At 36.9% G+C, this 22,250-nt stretch overlaps 1 long non-coding RNA gene across 1 annotated transcript in view; it reads right to left on the bottom strand.

The window, feature by feature from the left end:
• Window positions 1-22,250, bottom strand: part of LOC120612558 (uncharacterized) — an 89,009-nt gene that overhangs the window by 10,880 nt on the left and 55,879 nt on the right. Inside the window, exons 2-3 of the long non-coding RNA XR_005655485.1 lie at window positions 18,008-18,172; window positions 7,257-7,485 (exon numbers count right to left, since the gene is read on the bottom strand). This is a non-coding gene — a long non-coding RNA (uncharacterized LOC120612558). The remainder of the gene's footprint in view (window positions 1-7,256; window positions 7,486-18,007; window positions 18,173-22,250) is intronic.

Raw genomic sequence — 22,250 nt, 5'->3', positions numbered from 1 at the left:
CGCTCCTTGACCTTTGAGAGAAAAGTTATTGTCTTGTCATTGCTAAACAGGCTTGGGAAATATTTTTGTAGATCAGTTATGTTGTGGCAACTAGAGATTGTCTAAAGAGTATTTAAAGCATCTTAGAATGGGAGATAATGAACCATTATTATTAAATGTTAACATAAGGAGTTCCATTTTAAAGTAGCCCAGCTTAATGGAATGAATATCTAAATTAATTTGAATTCCATTTGCAGAACTGCCACCTTAATGCCCAAGGGCAACTCATATTATTTGGAAGCAATCCTCCCAGCTGGAGCTGGTAGTACTCAGCCTCTTAGGTGAGAGTGCTCTGTTTTCATGTTAAAATAAAATCTGCAACTGGCTTCTCAAATTGTGATTCAATTGTGCTTACCCCAGAGTAAGAATAGAGTGACTTGCTATTCTCTCTATTCAGAGACATGCCTTCCATTTAGAGGCACATTCAGAAATGTTTTTAAAGTATGCTTTTTAACATTAATCAAGAAATTCCATAAAATGAACTGAGTGTAACCATGATTAAAGATTAATATTTAATACATACCACCTATAAAGATAGCCTGATTCCATCTTCATCAGGCCTGAGAACAAAACAAAGCAGAGTAATCCTCCCCCTCTCCCGCAAAAAAATCTTTCCAAAGATCTAGAGAGAGGAAGATTGGAATTAGGAGTCAGAAAACACTCAAATTCTAGATATTTCTGCCACTGACTTAAATCTCTCTCTATGTTAAAGGAGATGAGTCTTTTCCTAGAAGCCTCATGCCAATATAAGGTCTTAGAAAGAGGTGGGAAAATGGGATCTTTTGTAAAAGGCCGATCTTGTAATAAACAATAACAGGAATTCCGCTTGTTTGAAAGAATCAAATATAGTCTCCAGTGTCAAAGACCTTGAGCTAAATCCTATTAATCAGTGAAGCTTGAAACTAAGGTAAAATCTTAAATTTGTATAGTACTTTATAGTTTATAAAGCTTTTAAGTAATTCTATCCCCCTTAGCTATCCTTTTTTTTCAAAGTATTTATCAATACCTGACCTATTATTCATTTATCTATTGATTTCTATATCTTTCTCCTACTGCTAAAATGTAAGCTCCATAAAAGCAGAGACTTTAGTCTGCATCATTCACTCCTATATCCCCAGCACCTAGAACAGTGCTTAGTACACAATATATATTTGTTAAATGAATGAAATAGGTAAATAATGAATAAATACGATTTCATTTGAGTCTTGAAACCCCCTGAAAAAAAGGCGGACATGAATTTCTCACCTTTACAGATAAGCGAACCAAGACCTCAAAATACCAAATTACTTATGACAGTATAAATATGACAGTTAATTGGGGTCAGAGCTATGATTTAAAAGATCTAATTCCTAATTCCAGGTCTGTTCTAGTATTACTTTGCTGACTGTGCAAAGGGACTAGACATAGGTGGTCAAAGATTTACTGACATCGGAATCGGTCCATTGTCACTTTCCATGAAGACCATGCAAGAGAAAAAAAGGAATAACTTCATGTCCTTCTCTTAAAGTATAGCTGTCAACCTTTTTCTGCTTTCTTTTCTCCTTAATCATTTTCCTAAATTAAATTGCCTTGCTCAAGTGTTTGTTGTCTCATCAGCTACTTTATGTTAATGACTTTTTCCCTGGTATCTTCTCTTCTATCCTGTGTAATTAGTATGACCTAGAGATATCATTTATTGAACCCTTTTTCCACAACACTGAACATTAGCCATTTGTTCACTCACAACCAAGAAGCTGGAGATCTATCGGGTTCCAAAGTCCAGGCTCTTTCCACTACACCGTGTTGCCCCCATGAAAGACCTGGCTCCTTAGAGGCGACCTTTGGGAGCCCTAGAACAGAGCCCACAATCACCCTTGACAAGAGAACTCAGCAGAAGCTTAATTCCATACTGGTTAGCTGCAGAGGGGTTGTGGTAGAGGAGTGCAAAATGCGTAACTAGAGACCTGATTATTAGCATATAGATCACTAGTGACAGTTTAAGGGTGTCTGAAAATCCCCTAGGATTTGATTTTAGGATTAGAATGATAAAGGAGGTAATGATTCAGCCAATAGCTATTCTAAGAGGATTCAATCCCTGGTGGTAATGGGTGGATCAACTTTAACTTTCCTCCCTCCTTCACCAGCTACACCAAAACATTTTTGTAAGGATATCGTGCTTTCTTTTATTTTCACCCCTTCTTTCCTTTCCTTTTTTCTTAGTAAAACACTAAGTTTATGCCTTTTAGAGCCAGTAGTGAGCAGCTGCAGAAGGCGACCAATCATGACTCGTGGGTCCCTCCTAACATCCAGTTCAAATTTTGCCTTTAAAGCAGTGCATCACATCTCCATTAGAGTCAAAATGGTGCCTTCTAAGCAAGAACTGAAAAGAAGGAGTGAGGGGACACAGACATTCTGGTAATCAGGTTTCTGCCACTGGAAATGCTAATTAGAACATGAAAATAAATTCTTTCTGAACCTAACCCATAGTTACTAACATTTTGTGAAGTCATTTAAGAAAGAAACTAAGTTAAATAAACACAGATTTGCTGGTGGATTTACAACGCTGGACAAGCAAAATATACTTGCTTGGTACAAAGCCAGTTACGGGCTGTGCCAGGCCCCTGCACGTGTATTAAGACAAATGGGAGTTTTAGCAGAGTGTGCTAGGACAGAGCTGAGCTCAGGATATTTCTTTTAATTGTTAAACAGTGTATGCGGTGTTGAGCTTTAGTCTGGACAAGATGGAAATGGTACTAGGACTGTTCATCAGCAAAGATAAACCGTAAGGTTCAAACAGCAGAATAATCCCAGCCAGTCACAAGTGTCAGGGAGGTGGAAAGGATAGGGAGTTTGGATCCCTCTTAGGAGTGAGACCAAGTATCCCCACTTAGAAAGATGCTCAGAGTTCTGGCATCTCCAGATGACTGAGATTTCTGAGAAAACCTAAGTCCTGTATATGCTTGGATATAAGGCAAAGAACTTCTTTATATTTGAGGCTTTATGAAGTCTCTCATACTCTATTTTGGACAAATTTTGTGTAGGAAAGATCAATTAGCCCACATAGATCTCAATCAATTTTAATTTTACTTGCTCATGAAGGTTAATCTTATGAAAATTACATTAAAAGAAGAAGAAAGGAAAGGAAAGGACAGGACAGGACAGGAAAGGAGAGGAGAGGAGAGGAGAAGGGAAGGGAGGGAGGAGGGGGAGGGGAGGGGAGGGAAGGAAGGAAAATAAGGAAGGAAGGAAAGAAGGAGGAAAGAACAAGAATGAAAGCGAGAAAAAGATGGGGATCACACCTCACTCCCTAGATATTCTGATTTAATCGGTAGACAATGAGAACCTTCTCTTCTTAAGATACGTCAGGTGATCCTAAGGTGCAGCAGCCAAAGTTTGAAAGCACTAACCAGATAAAATTAGCAGTTTTTAAAATACGAGGTTTAGTAAATATTCCTAAGGTTATGATAACCTCGAAATGACAAGTGTTGGGTTTCACTTAGTTAATATAGGTGACTATTTAAAAAAAAAAATTAAAAAATACAATATGTGGTTAGGTTGTGGTGATTATGAATATTTACCTACAAGAGTCATGGAAAATAAAAACCCATCCTACCATTACATCAATGGGTGATTGAGGGTTGGAGTAAAATTTTCAATGATAGCATGTAGGGATACCTCATAAGGTTGTTTAGGTTATGCACTGTACAGATCCAAAGAGTTGCGTTCATATAACATTCACATCTCATTGGGGAAATAGGGGCATAGCTAATATACATGCTTTTATCATATTTAGACATATATGATAAGATATTACCCTAAGCATTTTGTACAGAAATAAATTATAGTAGGAGGAATTTTTTTTTCACTCAGTGAGGAAACTGAGTTTTGCTTCTCAGTTGACCATAGAATAAAACAGAATATCCTAAAGCTGGAGAGAGAGAAGCCATGGTGAACATCTGTTCTCCATACCCATCCAGCATCCCTTCCTCTTTTGTCTCACATTAGACACCCTCTCTGTATTAGCCAAGGTTCTCCAGAGAAACAGAACCAATAGGAGACATACATGGAGATTTATTGTAGGAATTGGCTCGTGTGATTATGCAGGCTGAAAAGTTCCATGATCTGCCATCGGCAAGCTGGAGAAACAGGAATGCTGGTGATGTAATTCAGTCTGAGTTCAAAGGCCTGGATTCTCCAAGTGCAGGAGAAGATGGATGAATGTCTCAGCTCAAGGAGAGAGAGTGAATTTACCCTTCCTCCATCTTTTTGGTTCTATTTAGGCCCTCAAGGGGTTGGATAATGCCATCAGCATTGCTGAAGGTGATCTTCTTCACTCTGTCTACCACTTCAGATGCTAATCTCTTCCAGAGACACGCCCCCCAGACACACACAGAAATAATGTTTTGCCAGCTATCTGGGCATCCCTTTGCCCAGTCAAGCTGACATATAAAATTAAGCATCGCAATCTACCTACATAGTTTTCTTTCCTGGAAGAACCCATTCTATGTGGTCTTACATGGCTGTTGTGGCCCCATCTCCCATCCCCACAATAGGAATGAGCATATGACTAGGCCTGGTCAGTGATCCCACCAGTACTTGGTTGAAATTAAGTCCCTCCTGTACTTTGAAGGTTGAAAAATGGGTATGAGATTCAGGCTGGGCTTATCAGAGAGTTGCCAGGAGTTTTCTGCTAGACCTACTTGAGATGTTCTCTTTCCATGAAGGTTACAAAGCTAACGCAATGTGTATTGGGGCTATATGGCAGAGGATATTATTTGTTCTCCAATATCTGTCCTCTCCTTTCTCCACACTAATAAATGGTCTTATAGAATATACAGAATAAAGCCTGCATTTTCCAGCCTTTCTTGCAGCTACTTATGGCCTTGTCAACACATGGTACATAAATAAAAATGTCATGTGAGAACATTCAGAAATCTTTGAGATTTGCTTTGTATCCTTCACTGTTATATCTCTTTCTTGCATTTTGCTGCTTAGAATATGAATGTTATGACTGGAGCTCCATCTTAGACCTGAGCTATGCCCTCACTCCAGGGATGGCAGTTCAGAAAGCTGTGAGAATGGGTACCTGAAGACTTCATGAAACATAGTTGTTTTACCAGCCCTGAATTGTTCACATCCAAACTCATGTGTGAGAGAGAAATAAAGCATATTCTTTAAGCCAGTTTTATTTTATTTTCTCTCACTTGCAACAGTAAGTGACTGCTAATTAATCTTAGTTAATTCAGGTTGCCTTCATCAGCATATTTACCACATGGAGAGAGACTACTTAAGAGTGAAGACAATGCAGAGGAAAGAACAAAAAGAAAAAGACAGAATTATGTTGATGTAACTTGAGTCACTGGATCTAGCCATGCCTAAAGCCATACTACCTTTCAGTTATATAAGTGAGGATATTTACTTTTCTGCTTAAGATATTTTAAACTGAGTTTCTGTCACACACACACACACAAAAAGAAGTTCAGATAAATCTAGCAATCCTGAGGAAGTATGCTCTCATTCATTTATATGACATTATTGTGACCAATTATGGGCTATGGAATTGAGAGTAGGAATTAATTTATTTAGCTCTCTAGATTCTCAAGGGACAGAGAGATCTAAACTGACATCTAAATTACATTATCATCTACATTATTCCTTCCCCATGATAATGTTGTTTTTATTATTTGAAAATATTACATGGGGCTTCAGTGGCTTGCAAGAGTTAAGACATTTCCTTGGAAATGGTAAGTTAGGAAGATTTGGCTGGCTTCAAAGTCCAGGAGGGACTGAGAGGATTTTGAAAGATGAGGCTGGGAACAGGAGACCAGTCATGAGTAGGAAGCGAGATGATGGGGGCCTTGCCCTACTAGTGTGTTATATTAATAAAGTACTTTGCAGTTCATGACATATATTATCTAATTTGATACTTAACAATTCTTTGGAGTAGGCAAAGCAGGTAACCAGTTTCACCATTTCACAGAAGTGGAAACTGAGACTTAGTATGGTTATGAGTCCTGCCCAAAGTCACATGGGTGTCAGAGCACAGGTCAGAATCCATATTTTCTGATTAACAGTCCAGTATGGATGTACTGTGTTTCTCTGTACACAGAGATCCACCAATAAACAAAGTTCTCTTTTCAGCAGCTTCATTCAGTTTTGTTTATGAATTCTACTTAATTGTTCATTGTTTTCTTCTTACTTGGGACCTCTCTTGAGCAGTGATATGAGCTAAGACAGAACTTCATCCTGAGATGGATCATCTTTATAATGCACTATTGGAACCTAAGAGAGTGTGTGTGGATCAAGGAAAGAGTACCAAACAATGACAGCAAATCCCAACCTTGAGTCTCATAGAATAAATTTATGTTAAGTTTCAGGTCTTTTCTTCTGCTTAGTGCCTTCTCCAATATAAAATCTAATTCATTATTATACCAGTAGCCCTGATAATTTTAATAATTTACCATTCCAAGGAGCCATGGGAAAAAAAGAAAGCTGCTTTTAGACAGTGTCTTATTCAAGCAAACGGAAATGGTTTCTGAACCACAGAAAACAAATAAACATGCCTCTGCCTAAAACTTCACTAGTGTTTGCCTGTTGTCTGGCACTAAAAGATGTGCTTTAAAATAATAGTGCAGTGTGTGCCTGGAGATTCTGAATGCTAGTGGGGCTATATAAACTCCAGAAGAAGAGGATGTTGACGATGTCTAGGACCACTGAGCTTGGAAGAACCCCCAAATGCAAGGTATGAAACCGCAGGCTAAATATCTAAATATGGCAAAATGAAATGCCAAATTCTTAATGGTCAGCTTAGCTTTCATAAATTTTAAAGAAGCATATTTTATTATTGCTCAAAATATAACATAAGCATACTATGTATACAGCCATACTGTATGTCCACCTTAATAACATTTATGCTTGGCACTCTGGTGACATTGTAAAGCATTCGAAAGAATTATGCATCTTCTATTGTCATGCCATTAACATACATACCTTTTATCTTTAGCGTGTGAATTAAAAAATGCGTGGTTTGGAATTCTGTGGGATCCTGCCGAATTTCTTAGGACCATGGGCAAGCAGAGCAGACAGGTTATCCTTTTCCATAATGTTATTCTTGGGCATGGAAAGGAATATATTTTTAATAAAAGAAAATTGGCAAGGGGACTTCTTGCAGTGCAGTCCTGGTTTGGCACAAAACATGAGGCACCAGGGATACAAACACCTCATCTTCAGATCCTTACCTGGCAAAGACACAAGAGGACACATTTCCCTGGCGATGCTCAGCAATATGCAGCACCACGGTGGGTCTCAGGTCTTTGGACTGCCCTCTACCCAGATGGTAGAAATCCAAAGTAAAGCAATGTGACCTGGCAGACAGGGTTCTGGAGCAGAACATGTGATTTCTTCCATTCCTATGGAGATCCTCATTTGGCTGGAAGTCCATCCCAGGGACAAAATGTTTCCAGATCTCTGGCAGAAAAAGAAATGCCCTCTTTTCAACTTTCTCTATTTCAAAGAAGTAGAATGCTGACAAAAAAATATGAGTATCGTCTCGTCTATACTTTTGCTATAGCAATAATAGCCATATAGATTTCAGTGTTTATGTCAACATGAGGTCAACAGTGGCCACCTGTAAGATCATTGTAAGAATAGAATATTCATTTTTATAAGCTATAGAATATTAGATAGATGAAATATATATGCATATGTGTACACGTACATACAAGTATCTATGATATGAAATGCGATGAAATATGTACACATGCATATATATACATGATATATATGTGTGTATACATACATATATAGTATGTTGAGCATGCTGGATTTATGAGGTATAATCATAAAAAGCCACTTTGTTTTTGTATCCTGCCGTCCTTATTAGTTGGAATCACAAGCAATCACTTGAAGTTGTAAAACACAATCTTGATTCAGAAACTAGAATTTCCAGTTTGATATATGAATCAGTGTGGTAGAGCTAGGGTGTTGTCCCCATCCTTCCCTTATCCCATTTACTGTGCTTGCATACCCATCACTCAGCTGCTGTGAAGGTTATCTGTGACTAGCTCCCAGAGAACTCTCAGGAGAACTGCCTTCAGCTGACAGGTACCACCTGGCATGGGAAATCAGAACACCTCCCCTCCACTCCCAACCACCACATAGACATCAACGACTAATTTCAAAGGTACAAGAGGCCAGCCTCTGGCTCCCGGAGAAACAGTTTTGCTGTGCAACTTGGGCTGCAGAGCCCTCCCTTATAGATCAAGCCCAGGCTAGACCTTACCCAAAACTATATCCTTGCTCTACTTTCCCACCTTCCTTATCCTTACTTTTTCTGAAGAGCATTTGTCAAAAATTTATTTGCCCCTGAATTCTACACTCAGACTCTGCTTCTAGAGAACCCAATCTAAGGCAAAACAAAACAAAAAATCTCTATTTTAATTTAAAGTTAAGATTCTCTACCCTCCACTCAAGGCAGAGATGTCTACAGGAAGGTCAACAGCCTCAAGAAAAGAGGAAGTGGGTAATTTCTTATTACATTTCCTTGTGGCACTACTCTACTCACCATCAGCTGGCTGCTATTTTTTGAAATGAATATATGATTTTTCTGCATCTTTTGAAATGAATATACGATTTTCTTTTTAAGACTAAAAATATATTGTAATCTCCTGATATTTTCTGATGTTGAACCATCCTTATACTTCAGGTAGGAAAAAACCTTACTTAAACATGATGCTCTGTAGATTTTGAGGCTATGATGTTATGACATTTACGTCCTTCTAGTCTCTACTTCTCTCTTCCTCATTCTAATATTATCTAGGATTATAGTTCTAGAATGCTCAGGGATTTTGTTTTGTTTTGCTGTTTGTTTGTTTTTTTCCTTCCCTTTGGCCTCTGATAATTTCTTGGACAAAACAAACTTTAGTACATTTATTTAGTCATCTTTATTTTCTATATCTTTGGCTGCATGTACTAGAATTATTATATTTTTCCTATTAGAGAACTTCTTCCAAGAGTATTTACAAAGTGGATTTTTGTGTGGCAAACTTTGTATGACTGAGAATATCTCCACTGGATCCTCCAGGATGCTGTTGAAATCTGGCTGTGGGTATCCTCTGGGTGGCAGGCACTCAAAAGTAAATGTGAGAGTGTTTTGAGGGTCAGTCTCCTACCTTGGAGTCTCCACACTGCAACAAAACACTTTTCAGTTGACTTCTTGTGTAACTCCCAGATCTTAATCCAAAAAATACACACATACTCTCTTACTGCTGTAGTCTCCTTGCCTAGAAGGAAGTTCCTGGGGGGTGGCTCCTTGAGGGCAATACAAGCCTAGCTACCTTCACTTGGCCCACAGGAAACTCATGTACCTTGGTCTTCCAGATTGTTGGCTCCTCCCACTTACTGACCTCTCCACACTAAGGCCTTGTGGATGTCTCTTGCCCACCTCGCCCAGTCAGGAAGAAGACACCAAACACAAATGAGATTCTTCCAAATACTCTTTCACTGCTACTCCACTCTAGCACTAGATAGAGACTCTCATGTTCTGCAGCTTAGGAAGCCTTCAGTTTAAAAATGAGATGACAGTCTCCCTCCTTTCAGACGTCCTCAGTGGTTACCTTGAAGCATTCCCAGTAAGAACAATAACTCTATCTTGATGGCTCTGTTCACTCTTCCTTTCATATTACTCGTCTTCTCTTACTAAGGATCGGGATAAAATGGCTCTGACTTTTCAAGAGCATTACTAGAAAGTAAGAGATAATGGAGCCATGCCTTCAAAATTCTGAGAGAAAATGGTTTTTAATCTAAACATCTAGCCAAGTTATGGCTAGAATAGAGATATTTTCAGACACAGAAAATCCTCAGAACTTTATCTCACATGCACTTTTCTCGGAAAGCTCCTAATGGATACATTTCACCAAATTAAGCCAAGAGAGATGAAGAATGAAATCTAGAAAATAGGCAATCTAATCCAAGAGGAAAGCAAAGGGAATTCCCAGAATGATGCTAAAGGGAGAGCTCAAGACAGCAGCTCATTTACTTGCTAGAAAGAAACTCATTCAGATTTCAGAAGTTGAGAATACTTTCGAATAGACTTCTATAAAAAGATGATATCAGCAAATTAAAAACACAATGAGATATCACCTTACGACTGTTAGAACGGCTTTTATCGAAAAGACAAAAGATAACAAGTGCTGGTGAGAATGTGGAGAAAAGGAAAACCTTGTTGGTAGAAATATAAATTGGTGCAGCCACTATGAAAACTAGTGTGGCGATTCCTCAATAAATGAAAAATAGAACTACCATATGATCCAGCAATTCCACTTCTGGGTATTTCTCCAAAGGAAATGAATACGCTAACTCGAAAAGATATGTACATTCCCATGTTCATTGCAAAATTATTAACAATAGCCAAGACATGGAAGCTACCTCAATGTCCATCAATGGATAAATGGATGAAGAAAATGTGCTATATACATACACACACAATAGAATATTATTCAGTAATAAAAAAGAAAGATATCTTGCCATTTGTGGCAACATGAATGGGTCTTAAGTGAAATAAGTCAGACAGAGAAAGATAAATACCAGATGACCTCACTTATATGTTGGCGGGTTGGGGGTTGGCAAAATGAGTAAAGGGGGTCAAAAAGTACAAACTTTCAGTTATAAAATAAATAAGTCATGGGATGTAATGTACAGCATGGTGACTACAGTTAATAATACTGTATTGTATATTTGAAAGTTGCTAAGAGAGTAGATCTTAAAAGTTCTCATTACAAAAAAATGTAACTGTGTGGTGATAGATATTAACTAGACTTATTGTGGTGATTATTTGCAACATATACTTAAAAACTGAATCATTATGTTGTATATCTGAAACCAATATAATGTTATATGTCAATTATATCTCAAAAAATTTTTTGAAAAGATGATACTGTCAGAAAATGAAAGTGTTTGAACATGAGAGGTTGAGGATAATTATGATAAAAACATAGAAAAAATAAAAATGAATAAAATAAGACAACTCCAGAAAAAATGAACCAAAAAATATTCAGGAAAAGAAAAGTAATTAAACTATGGTATATAGTTCACTTCTAAATAGGATTTACATAATGAAAATAATTTAAACCTGGAATACTTTTGAAAACAAGATTACAGTAATACTATTTTAGGAGAATGGAAAAAGGAAAGAACTTTCATCTTCCAAAGTTTAAAGGTCAAAAATAATGCTTTAAAGTGAAAAATTAATAACTGGTAACATAAACATATTATTAAAAGATAAAGGCTTTTTTAAGTTTATAAAACCTAAGAGTGAAATAATGTTTTTATCTGGGGTAGAGAAATGGTAAGAGGTGTAATAGCAGGAAACTTCTACTTTTCATTAAAAAAAATGACTGTAGAATTCTTGAATATTTCCATTTTGTATATAAACAAATTTGATATAAAATTAAAACTAAATTTTTAAAAATCAAAAGTTAAAATATGGATTGTTCAGTAATTGACATTGCGACAATTGATTATTCACAAGGAAAAGATAAAAGTATATTTCTACCTTTCACCATCTACGAAAATAAGTTCAAAATAAATATAAGACCTAATGTGAAATGCAAAGCTTTAAGCCTTTAGAAAAAAATATAAGTATCTTTATGACATCAGTCTAAGGCATCTCTTAAAAGGCAGAATACTGCAAAATGTAAGGGAAAATATTGATAAATTGTATTGCACATTATAATTAAAATCTTCAAAAAAGTCATCATAAGCAAAGTTGAAACAAGGCACATATTGGGAGAAGATATTTGCAAAGTATTCGGAACATATATGGAATTCCTACAAATAATAGGAAAAATGCAAAAAGTTCAATAGAAAAAAATTAAATCACATAATCAGGCAATTTATGAAATAGGAAATCTCAATGACCAATAAGTGTCAGAAGAGATAAGCAAACTTATTAGGATCAAATTAAACCAATGATATATCATTATACACCAGTGAAATGGCGGGGATGGGGGTGGGGGTGGACAATATAAAAGCTGATAACACCAATTGTTGAAGAGAATGTGGAGAAAGAGAATTTATAAATAGCTTGTGGGAGCACAAATTGGTACAATAGTTTGAAGAGTAGTATGATAATACCTCAAAAATCTGAAAATGTGCTTAGTACAGTAATTAAACTTCTAGACATAGCCTTCAGGCCTAGAGAAACTGTTGTACCTTTAGCTGAGGAGAACTACACAAAGATGTTCTTTCCTGCGTTATTTGAAATAGGGGGAAATGAACAAAAGCCTAAAGGTCCCCAAATAAGAAATGAGTAAGTAGACAGTGGTGTATTCATACAATGGGATACTTACTATGCAGCTGTTGAAAGGAATGAACTAGATCTACAGGGATAAATTTCACAAACATTACTGAAGAGACAGGACCAACTTGAAGTTGCAAATGGTTAAATACGATTCCCTATATGTGAAATTTTAAAGCACGACATAATGTTATGTATGTTTATGGACATATACACACAGAGTAAAAGTCTGAAAACTTTCAAGGAAATGCTTCCAAACAAATTCAGGACAGTGGTGACTCTCAAGGAAGGGCATAAGGGATGAAAAAGAGATGGAGGAAGAATAAATAAATGCATTCACAATACTTGATTACAAACGCCCAAAAATGATTTGAAGCAAATAGAAGGCTAACATTTGTTAAATCTAGGCAGGTAGATATGTGGGTATCTGTTATAGTTATTTTCTGTGTGTTTAAAATCTTTATCAACAGTGATGTAGAGGGTTATATGCCAGATGACCATCAGAAGGCCAGGCCTGTTTCTGGTCTCCACTAAAGACAGGTGTGTGCTCTCGGCCAAATCCCTTAACACCTTTTAATCTCAGTTCCTTTGTTTGTAAATAGAAAGTAATAGCATTTTGCCCAGGCTGCTTCAGTGTTTGGAAGATGACTAAATGAAATAATACGTGTAAAAAGCCACCTTGAAAACTATTAAAAATAAATAATTAATGAATTATTACTGTTTGCTTGTTGACATGTAAAAAAATGGATATCCTTTAAAAACAGTCATGCTAATTCAAGGAACCAATATTAACATACTGTATATCTTTACTATGGGTTATATATTGCTATTTTGACTCTGAAAAATTATATTAGTCATCTTATCCTGCTCTAGAGGCTTGACAAAGAGAGAGAGAGAATTGGGTCCCATCATTCCTCCCAATTCTGTGAATACTCTCAGGATTTGAAAGAGTTAAAGCACAAAAATGTGTCAGCAATCACTGGGAGAAAAACATATTGCATGTAAAGACCATGCTTTAGGAAATGTCAGTTTAGTATAAAAGTCCACTGGCAAAGGAACACAATGCATGCTTCTATTTAGAGCTTCAAAAATTTTATTTTAAATAATAGCATTGGAGAGGGATGTAAAGTGAAGGTAGAACAAAAAGAGCTTTTGCATATGTTCTCTCCTCGGTTGTGCTCTTAATAAATGAACTCTCCTCAAAAACATTTGTTAGATTGAAGCAATTAAGGCTGTGGCTCTATCCTCTCTCCACTAATTAATTACAGCAAATGAGACTGTAATGTGCATCATAACAACTTAATAATCTGGGCCAAACTTTTAGATTCTGCTATGCTAGTATTTCATCATTGCTAGACTACTTAAATTAGGTAAGTAATATCTAAACATAAAAAGCTTTTGAATTACTTGTGTCCTTCAAAATAAACTCTATGTCTTGAGTAGATGTGCTATTTATGTGGAAGTCGTGAGAGCAAAGAACAGTATAGTAGAGGTGAGGAAAGGGAAAGGATGAGGCAGGGCAACGTGACAGCTTACACAAACCATTATCTTCAATAATATAATATCCATCCTCACTGGAGCATGTCACACGGGCTGACAGATGCCATTCTAACAGGTCCTTCACATTTTTCAGTATTTGTTGGACCTGACTAGCGGAAAGTCCAATAGTTACATTAGCTTCTTTTTTTTGGCATCTTTGGTTACATTAACAATTCTCGCCTCAGATGAATAACTGAACCTGGATCAAACTGTGACTAATACAAGCTCTTTAGTAATGTCTCTTCTTTTAATGAAACTTTAAAGGCAATTAGTGACTCATTGAGTCAATAATAAACTTTGCACATCTGGGGATGAGTTAAAATATGGCTTACTGTCAATGAAAGAGGCAAGGGCTCCAGACCAGATGCGAATTATCTCAGACACAGTTATCTGAAACTTTAAAGCCCTGGTTTCTTTCAAATCAAAAGTCAATGTGCCTTCCAGGTAGTAACATCTGCTACCACCTCAAGGCATTGACTCACTTCAGTAAAAGTCAAGCAGATCCTTTTTTCTCTCTCCTTAACGCACAAAGAGTTCACTACCTATGAGGATTTATAATTCACGCACTTCCAGAAGGGAAGAGAAGGGGGTGTTGGACAGCAGTCTGGAACTCAAAGAGGGATTTATTCAGTGGACTTTACTGTGGATCCTTCTTTCCCGTTTATTATTTGTAACATTTCTCTAGAACATACAACCAGAGATTTTTGCTATGGATGGAAAACACAGTGGAACAATTCTCTCAAAATATTTTTAAAACGTGAGCTGTTTAGAGGCAGAGGGGAATGTGTCAGTATGACAGACCACGAGAAATTTTAGAGGCAAAGGTCAATGACAAGGAGAAATAATCGGCTCCCTTCCTCTTTGTTGTTGTCCCACCCGTTATCTCTAGGGGGATATGGGTAAAAATGAATACACTCACACACGCACATACACAAATATACACACAAACCCTATGTTTAGCCTAAGGGCAAATTTAATAATGATAGAAACTATATTTGAACTATTTCTTGATATGTTTCAAAATACATTTTACTCTCAAATTTGCAATGAACCTGGGGTAAAAAGTAAATATATATATAACTTTTAGGAGTGATGCTTTTGGTAAATTTTTTAGACAGAATAAAGACAGAATAAAGTTTTACCAAGCTGGGGCTCTAATTAATTTCTTCTGTTATAAACGACCTCCGATTGCCTCCTCTTTTTTTTATGCAGGATTTATTTTAACAAGTCCTTGCTAAGATGTCGAATCATAAAAATTTCAAGTGAGTCCTCTCCCAAGTTTACACATATTTTAAAGAATCCACTCCAAAACCCCAAGCCTTCAAAACTCAAAGGAGTATAGCAATAATGATAGAATGACTGGTACTAGGATGAGGTAGTAGATGGTCAGGCCTCAGTGTCCTCTCAGTACATCACTGATCCATTTACTGCTAAGGCCAATCAGGAATACCCATGAGCAAGAACTGATAAATGAAGAAAGATCTGCACTGTGTTTGCTCTTGACCAAGGAAGGAGAGAGTTCAAAGAATTAAAGTTTTTAAGAAAACGGTCCTTTGATTAGACATTTTTATGAGACTATCCTCTGTGTAGAGAAATATCTAAGCAAGCAATCTTTAGAGCCTTGGGATCAGCTTAAATCCTATTGATGCCTCAAAGGATAAGAAGGTTCAGTCAACAATACATGACCAACTAAAATATTTTTCTCTAACAAGGAGAACCAGCACTTTTTCTATACCTTTGCCACTCACTGACAGGCAATAAATCCACTGTGTGTTTGCTTAGAACAGAAACATGAAGATACAGCCAGACAGTCTCCCTGATTAGATTCCTGTGACTCCTACTATTCTCTTGCTTTTCTTTTCTCAGCTATCTCTCTGCCCATGTGGTCTTGAGCAAAGCCCAAAATGCTCCCGTCTCTGTCCGTTAAATGAGTTATTCAACTCACCTAACTGTGGAAACCTTCTCTGAAGTTCCATGACTACACTTCACAGAACAGCTTGGCAGCCTTGAATTCCAGTAATAGAAAAGGCCTCTTAAACAACAGCTTACTTGATTTAAATCAAATTTATCAACGTCATATCAACTCTAGAACAGTATCCTCATTTAGAAACTCATCAGGGTAAGTTCTTCTCTAAGTCTGTTCTTTCTCTTAGCACTAAGGCCGACTATGTTTTGAGGAAAACATAATTGATGTAAAATATTTTATCTCATCTAAAGACTTATCAGTTATTCAAGTTCTAAAATGACAATGCATAATTTTCCTTAAATCTATTCACATTTATTATACATTAAATCATTTAATTTTAGTAAAATCCTCTTTGCATTGAGACAAAAGTTGTTTCCTTCACTACTAGGTAACTGGACAGCTTGAGAAAACAGTTGTATTAGGTTAGCCTATAGGAGGGAATTGATTTCTCTATGATACTTTACTGGTTAAAGAAGTTATAAAAATTGTTAGGGGTAAAGTAGGATAAGAAATTTTCTATGTGTTATTAGAACAACCCTGTTAAAACAAGCACCAAAAGCTATTTGTAGATGGTCAATAAACACAACAGGTACTCAACTTCAATAGTCACCAAGAAAATAAAAATTTAAACCACAGCGTGATCCTATACACACACTAGAATGCCTATAAAAAAGACAGAAAAGGCCAAGTAGAGGCACCAGAACTCTCATACACTGCTGGTACCCAAGAATCAGTGGAACTGCTTTGGAAATCTGTTTGGCAGTATCTATTTAAACTGAATTCACACATAACCTATTACCCCAAAATTCCATTTTTAGGTATATTCCCAATAGAAATTTATATATACATTCACTAGAATACATGCACCACATTGTTTATAGCAGTGATTTTAATAGCCTCAAACTGAAAACTACCCAAATGTCCATCAACAATTGAATGGATAAATATATCAGAGTTTATTCACACAATGGAAAACTCTACAGCTATGAAGGTAAATGATCTAGAACTATACCCAACAATATGAATGAATCTCACAAACACAGTGTTAAATGAAGGAAACCAGACATAAAGTATACACACTGTGTGATTCCATTTATATAAAGTACAAAGACAGATAAAAGCTAATTTATGCCATGTTAATGTTATTTGTTATGAAGATGTAAAGAGGAAGTCAAGTGACCAGAGGATGGCATGCTCATCATTCTCTAAGCTGCCCACTTCTCCTATGGGAGGGCCCCACCCCAAGCACTACACACATGATAAAATCAAGGCAGTTTTTCAAGTGAACACTGATGCTGAAGCATATGACGGGCAGGCACAAAGCCATGGAGACACATCGATGCTGCTACCAGGAAGGATGGTGTTCTTCAAGCACAAACTCCTTGTGACCCTGACTACCAGGGAAGTTTGTCTTTAATTTTCCCATTTATATCTCCATCGAAGTACAGAAAATACTTTGACTTAAGCTATGGTTAGAAGTGGAGAGTTGTTAGATGTGATGTGGAGGAAGGAATGGGTTGGCGAGGCAGGGTGGGGTTGTAAGAGAAGATAAGTGGACTTCTTTAATGCATTTGCTAAAAGCTATTATGACATTTACTTCACACATAATCTTTCTGGGAGAAGTTGCAGGCAAACATTGCTCTAAGGCTCCTTTCTATTTGTTTAAACTGTGCACAAACAGACCACATGAAGGCTAAGAAATTATAAGCTATAATTGAATACAATTTATAACAAAGATAATACAACACACACTTAATGATGTGTGTGAGATAATTGTGCTGGATAATAAATGGCAAGTGGTATCCATAAGTAGTTAAATTAGGGTTGTTCTTACTTGGTCGAGTTTTCTAATCTTTCTCTTCTTTTTGTTAGGTCCATACCTTGCAACTTTTTCTATGGCAGGAGCACTTCTTGTCTATCTTTGTGCCCCTGTGGGAGGGGCTGGTGCTAACGTTCTCAATGCATGATGCTGAATGGAAGAAAAGTCATCCGGGTAATTCACCCTGAAGCTCTCTTTCATCAGGGCTTCTTGTGCTCCACCCATCCACAATGGCTTGTGACAGAAACTTCTGAGGGGCCCTGGCCCCATCTCTTTTGTCTTCTTCACCTTCAGGGTCCCTGAGCCAATTGTCCAGCTGCTTATTACTTACCACCCACAACATCCACCCTTTTCTACCCACAACACTAACCTACATAGAGTCCTGAGTTCAAAAAGTCTGGTAGCAGTCGAGCTCTGGGATGCATGCAGTCCTGTGTGCACATTAGAGTCGCACAGGAAACCTTTAAAACATATCAATGGACAAACTCCATTCTCAGAAATTCGGACTCAGTTTGTCTGGGTAGATTCCTGGCAGCTGGAATTATAAAGAGCACCGGTTAATTCTAACCAGGGCTGAGAACGATTGCTTATAGGATGAATACACATTCACTACATGTAGGGAAGAATCATGAATAAAGCAGGATATAGGCAAAAGGGCAATACATGTGAACTCTGGGCATATTAAAGCACAAAGTGGGAGAGGCGGTGAGGGTGGGGAGAAAACCAGTTCATAGGACCTGTCCTTAGCCAGGACTTGGGCTTTAATGAAAAGAAGCTGGCAACTGCCAGACATGCCTGTACTCAGTTCTATGCAGCTACTAATAAGTAGTTCTATTCAGGGTACTAAAGTCCAATTTAAATATGATGAAAGAAGAAAAGAGTAAGGTTAGAGCACATAACTCTGGGGATATGAAGAACTGAAGACGCCATAGGGTAACCTGTCTTTCACCAGTAGGCTTTAGCATCCTCCGACACCATACTCCTATCTGCTGAGTGTGTTGCTTCTGCTCTTCACCACCACACATTTCTTCTCACTCTTTTTTAGCAATTATTTTACCATACAGTGACGTGTTTTTTATTTATTTTTCAATTATGGTTGACATACGATATTATATTAGTTTCAGGTGTGCAACCCAGTGATTAGACAATAATACACCTTATGAAGTGATCCCATGATTAGTACCCATCTGGCACCATAAGTTATCACAATATTATTGACTCTATTCCCTACGCTGTACTTTACAGCCCCATAACTATTTTTATAACTGGCATACAATGACATTTGATGGCAGTATTTTGATAGTTACCTTTATTGCTGTTATTATGAATTTAGTTTCTAACTTCACAGTGAAGACTACTTCCCCAGGAAAACTTCAAACACTGGCTTTAGTATCAGAGACCTAAGTTTGAAAGCTGATTTGATCATTTATTAGTCATAAGACACTGAGCAATTGATTCTCTGAGCTTCAGTTATTTTCAACATATAAAATGGAGATAATAAGATCTGCCTTGCAAGATTTTGTGAGAATCGAATAAGATCATAAAAAAGAATGTTCTTGACAAATGGAATTTGCATAACAAATATTTCCTCTCCCCCTCACCCCCAGATAAGAGCTACCTTTCAGACCTGCATTGTCCAATATGGTAGGCACTAGCTATTTAAATTTAATTAAAAGTATTTAAAATTAGAGATTCAATTCTTTGGTTTCCCTAGCTACGTTTCAAGTGCTCAATAGCTACATGTAGTTAGTAATATATATCTATATATATTATTGTATATAGCACAAATATAAATATATAACATATATAGCTATATATACCTTATATTTAACTATATATATTATGTGTATATATATGTATATACATTTATACTATAATACATACACACATATATATGAGTATATATGTACATTTATACTACGTATGTGTATACACACACACGAACCCTATTGAATGGCACAGATTATAGATCATTTCTACCACTGCAGAAAGATCTAGTAGACAGTGCTGCTATGCTACCAGAGCCTGCTTAAGCATAGTTACAATGAAGATAGGAACCATCCACGAAACCTACAGGCCAGGCAGTGAGGTACAGGGCTAAATCAGTCTATCAGAATATTTCAAGTGAAATAGACCTGCCTCTTCTTGGTGACCACTTACAGGAAGAAAGGGACAAAAAAAGAAGATGCCAAGGAATCTGAAAATAAGCCTGGCTTAGTCAGCAATTTGCCAAGGCTGGGCAGGTTATGTTAATTTTTAGCTCTGCAAAAGCAAATAGAACTGTCCAAGGTTGTCAAGCAAAGGAATATTGGCCATGAATTTCATGTATTATTCATGCACAGCTTCTAGACAATTGGTCAATTTTGAATTCATTTCTCTAGCAACTTGGGCTAAGTTAAGCAATATGACAGAGCTAAGAGGCAGGGAGCCTATGAGAACATCTTAACCCACTATCTTAGACTTTGAAGTTGCCTTTTACTTTAGTTGCTATGCCTAGACCAGCCTGTCAACAACTGGCATCTAAGGCCTACAGTCTCCAGGTCACTAGTTCAGAAGTGGCTTATTTAAACAGGAAAAACAAGAACATGTTGGGTCATAGGGTGTGGTTGTGCAGGTTCTGTACTGTACAACTCCACAGGGTACCTTTTACAGAATGATTATAGATTTATATATTTATTCTGGCAATTTCCCAGAAAATAGCAATAAGTTTCTTAAACAAAAGATGGCTTTTTAAAAAACTTTCGTAAAGATACTGCATAAGTTAGCCAAGTGACTGAGCAGGCCACTCTGAAGCTAGAGGGCAGAAAACAGATAAAGGAGTCAAAATCCTTAATATAGGGATAACTCAGTACTGAGACCCAAGAATATTCTGGATACCCAAGCAGTCTTTGTTCTAATAGCTTCTGGAGAAATTCTGCCTCATGAGATTTACTAAACTGAACCAGCTGTGCCCTCTGGGTTAAGAGATTTTCACTGGTTCCAACCAGGTTTCAAAACTGACACAGAGGTTCTCCAGCCTAGCTCTACAATCACCTGGGAAATTAGGGGGGAAAAAACAAACAACTGATTAAAAAAACACTAAATTCATAGATATAGAGAACAGATTGGTGGTTGCCAGAGGCAGGGGATAGTGGGTAGGCAAAATGGGTTAAAGGGGTCAACAGGTACAAACTACCAGTTACAAAATAGATAAGTCATGTGGATGTAATATACAGCATGGTGATTATAGTTAATAATACTCTTGCATATTTGAAAGTTGATAAGAGAGTAGATCTTAAAGACCTCATCACAAGAAAAAAAATTTGCGACTACATGTGGTGATGAATGTCAACTAGACTTGTGGTAATCATTACTCAATCTATACAAATATTGAAAAATTATGTTGTACAACTGAAACGAATATAATACTATATGTCAATTATATCTCAATTTTTAAAAACCCTGATTCTAAACCCGTCCTCAGGCCAATAAATCAGAATCTCTGTGGGTAGGGCCTGGGCACGGTATTTTATAAAAATATCTTTGTGCAGCATGGCGGATAACTGCTCCTCCAACAGATGGAAAGAATGAAAAGGATGGAAAGGAGAGGAATCTGATATCTAACTCTAGGACATGTTATTAAAATGGAAGATTTCTTAAATGTATTCTCACATGCCTTTTAGTCATTAGTACCAAACATAAACAGAAAAACAAAAAGAAGAAAATGTTAAATGAGCAACACAATCTGATATTCTTGATCGCAGAGTGAATTTTCCTCACTTAGTTAAAAAGTTTAGAATCGCGCTGCAAATGTAAAGAAATAACATCAAGTTTTATTGATAAACTGTCTTGAAATTCTCAAATTAAGCTTTAGAGTGTTAGAAGGAAGGAAATGGATGAGAAGGGAAAGGGAATGAAAACAAGCCTTCAACTAAATCCTGCATGTAGCACAGCCCAAGCTCAGAAAGAAGAGGCTCACTGTGATTTGAAATATAAGTGGCATAACCACAGGGAAACCAAGACTATCTTCTCAAACTGTGACTTATTTATTTAGAACACCTCATAATTACCTGCTAACTAATCCAAGTGCGGCCTAGTCTAGCTTGTTTCAGATGAGAATGGCTTAGTCATATTACCCAGTTCAAGACTGCTCTCTGAGACACAGGTTAAACTCACTTCATATTCAGGTCTAAGATAGCCAGTCCCCTTAACACTTCTCTTATTTTAAATCTGCCTAGGCAATCCTTTCTATGCTATCTCAAACGTGAGTCATCAGTGCTTTGCTATCTTCTTCTGCCACCCCAAGTTAGTGAAAAATGCGCAAACTTCCTAGAAAAGAAGATATATTCTAAATGGTTCTTAGTAAAATAGTCAATCTCATAAATGTATTTTCAAACACGTGTTTGGACTCTAAAAAAGCACATTCACTTTGAATTAATCTATGGCTGTGTCTATTGGAGATAGGTGTTTAAAAATTTTTGGAGAAGAACACATATTTTCTCGCTTTCCCATTTCTTCTTATCCAAATCTTTTATTGTTTTCAAAACCCAGTTCGCCTCCCATATATCTCCTGTCAACTTTTACCAGCCCAAAGTAACCTTTTCCTACTGAGTATTTATATTGATTGGCTGACC

Source organism: Pteropus medius, unplaced genomic scaffold (genome assembly GCF_902729225.1).
Source record: "Pteropus medius unplaced genomic scaffold, Ma_sr-lr_union100, whole genome shotgun sequence".
NCBI lineage: Eukaryota > Metazoa > Chordata > Mammalia > Chiroptera > Pteropodidae > Pteropus > Pteropus medius.
This window is presented reverse-complemented; position numbering and strand designations above follow the sequence as displayed.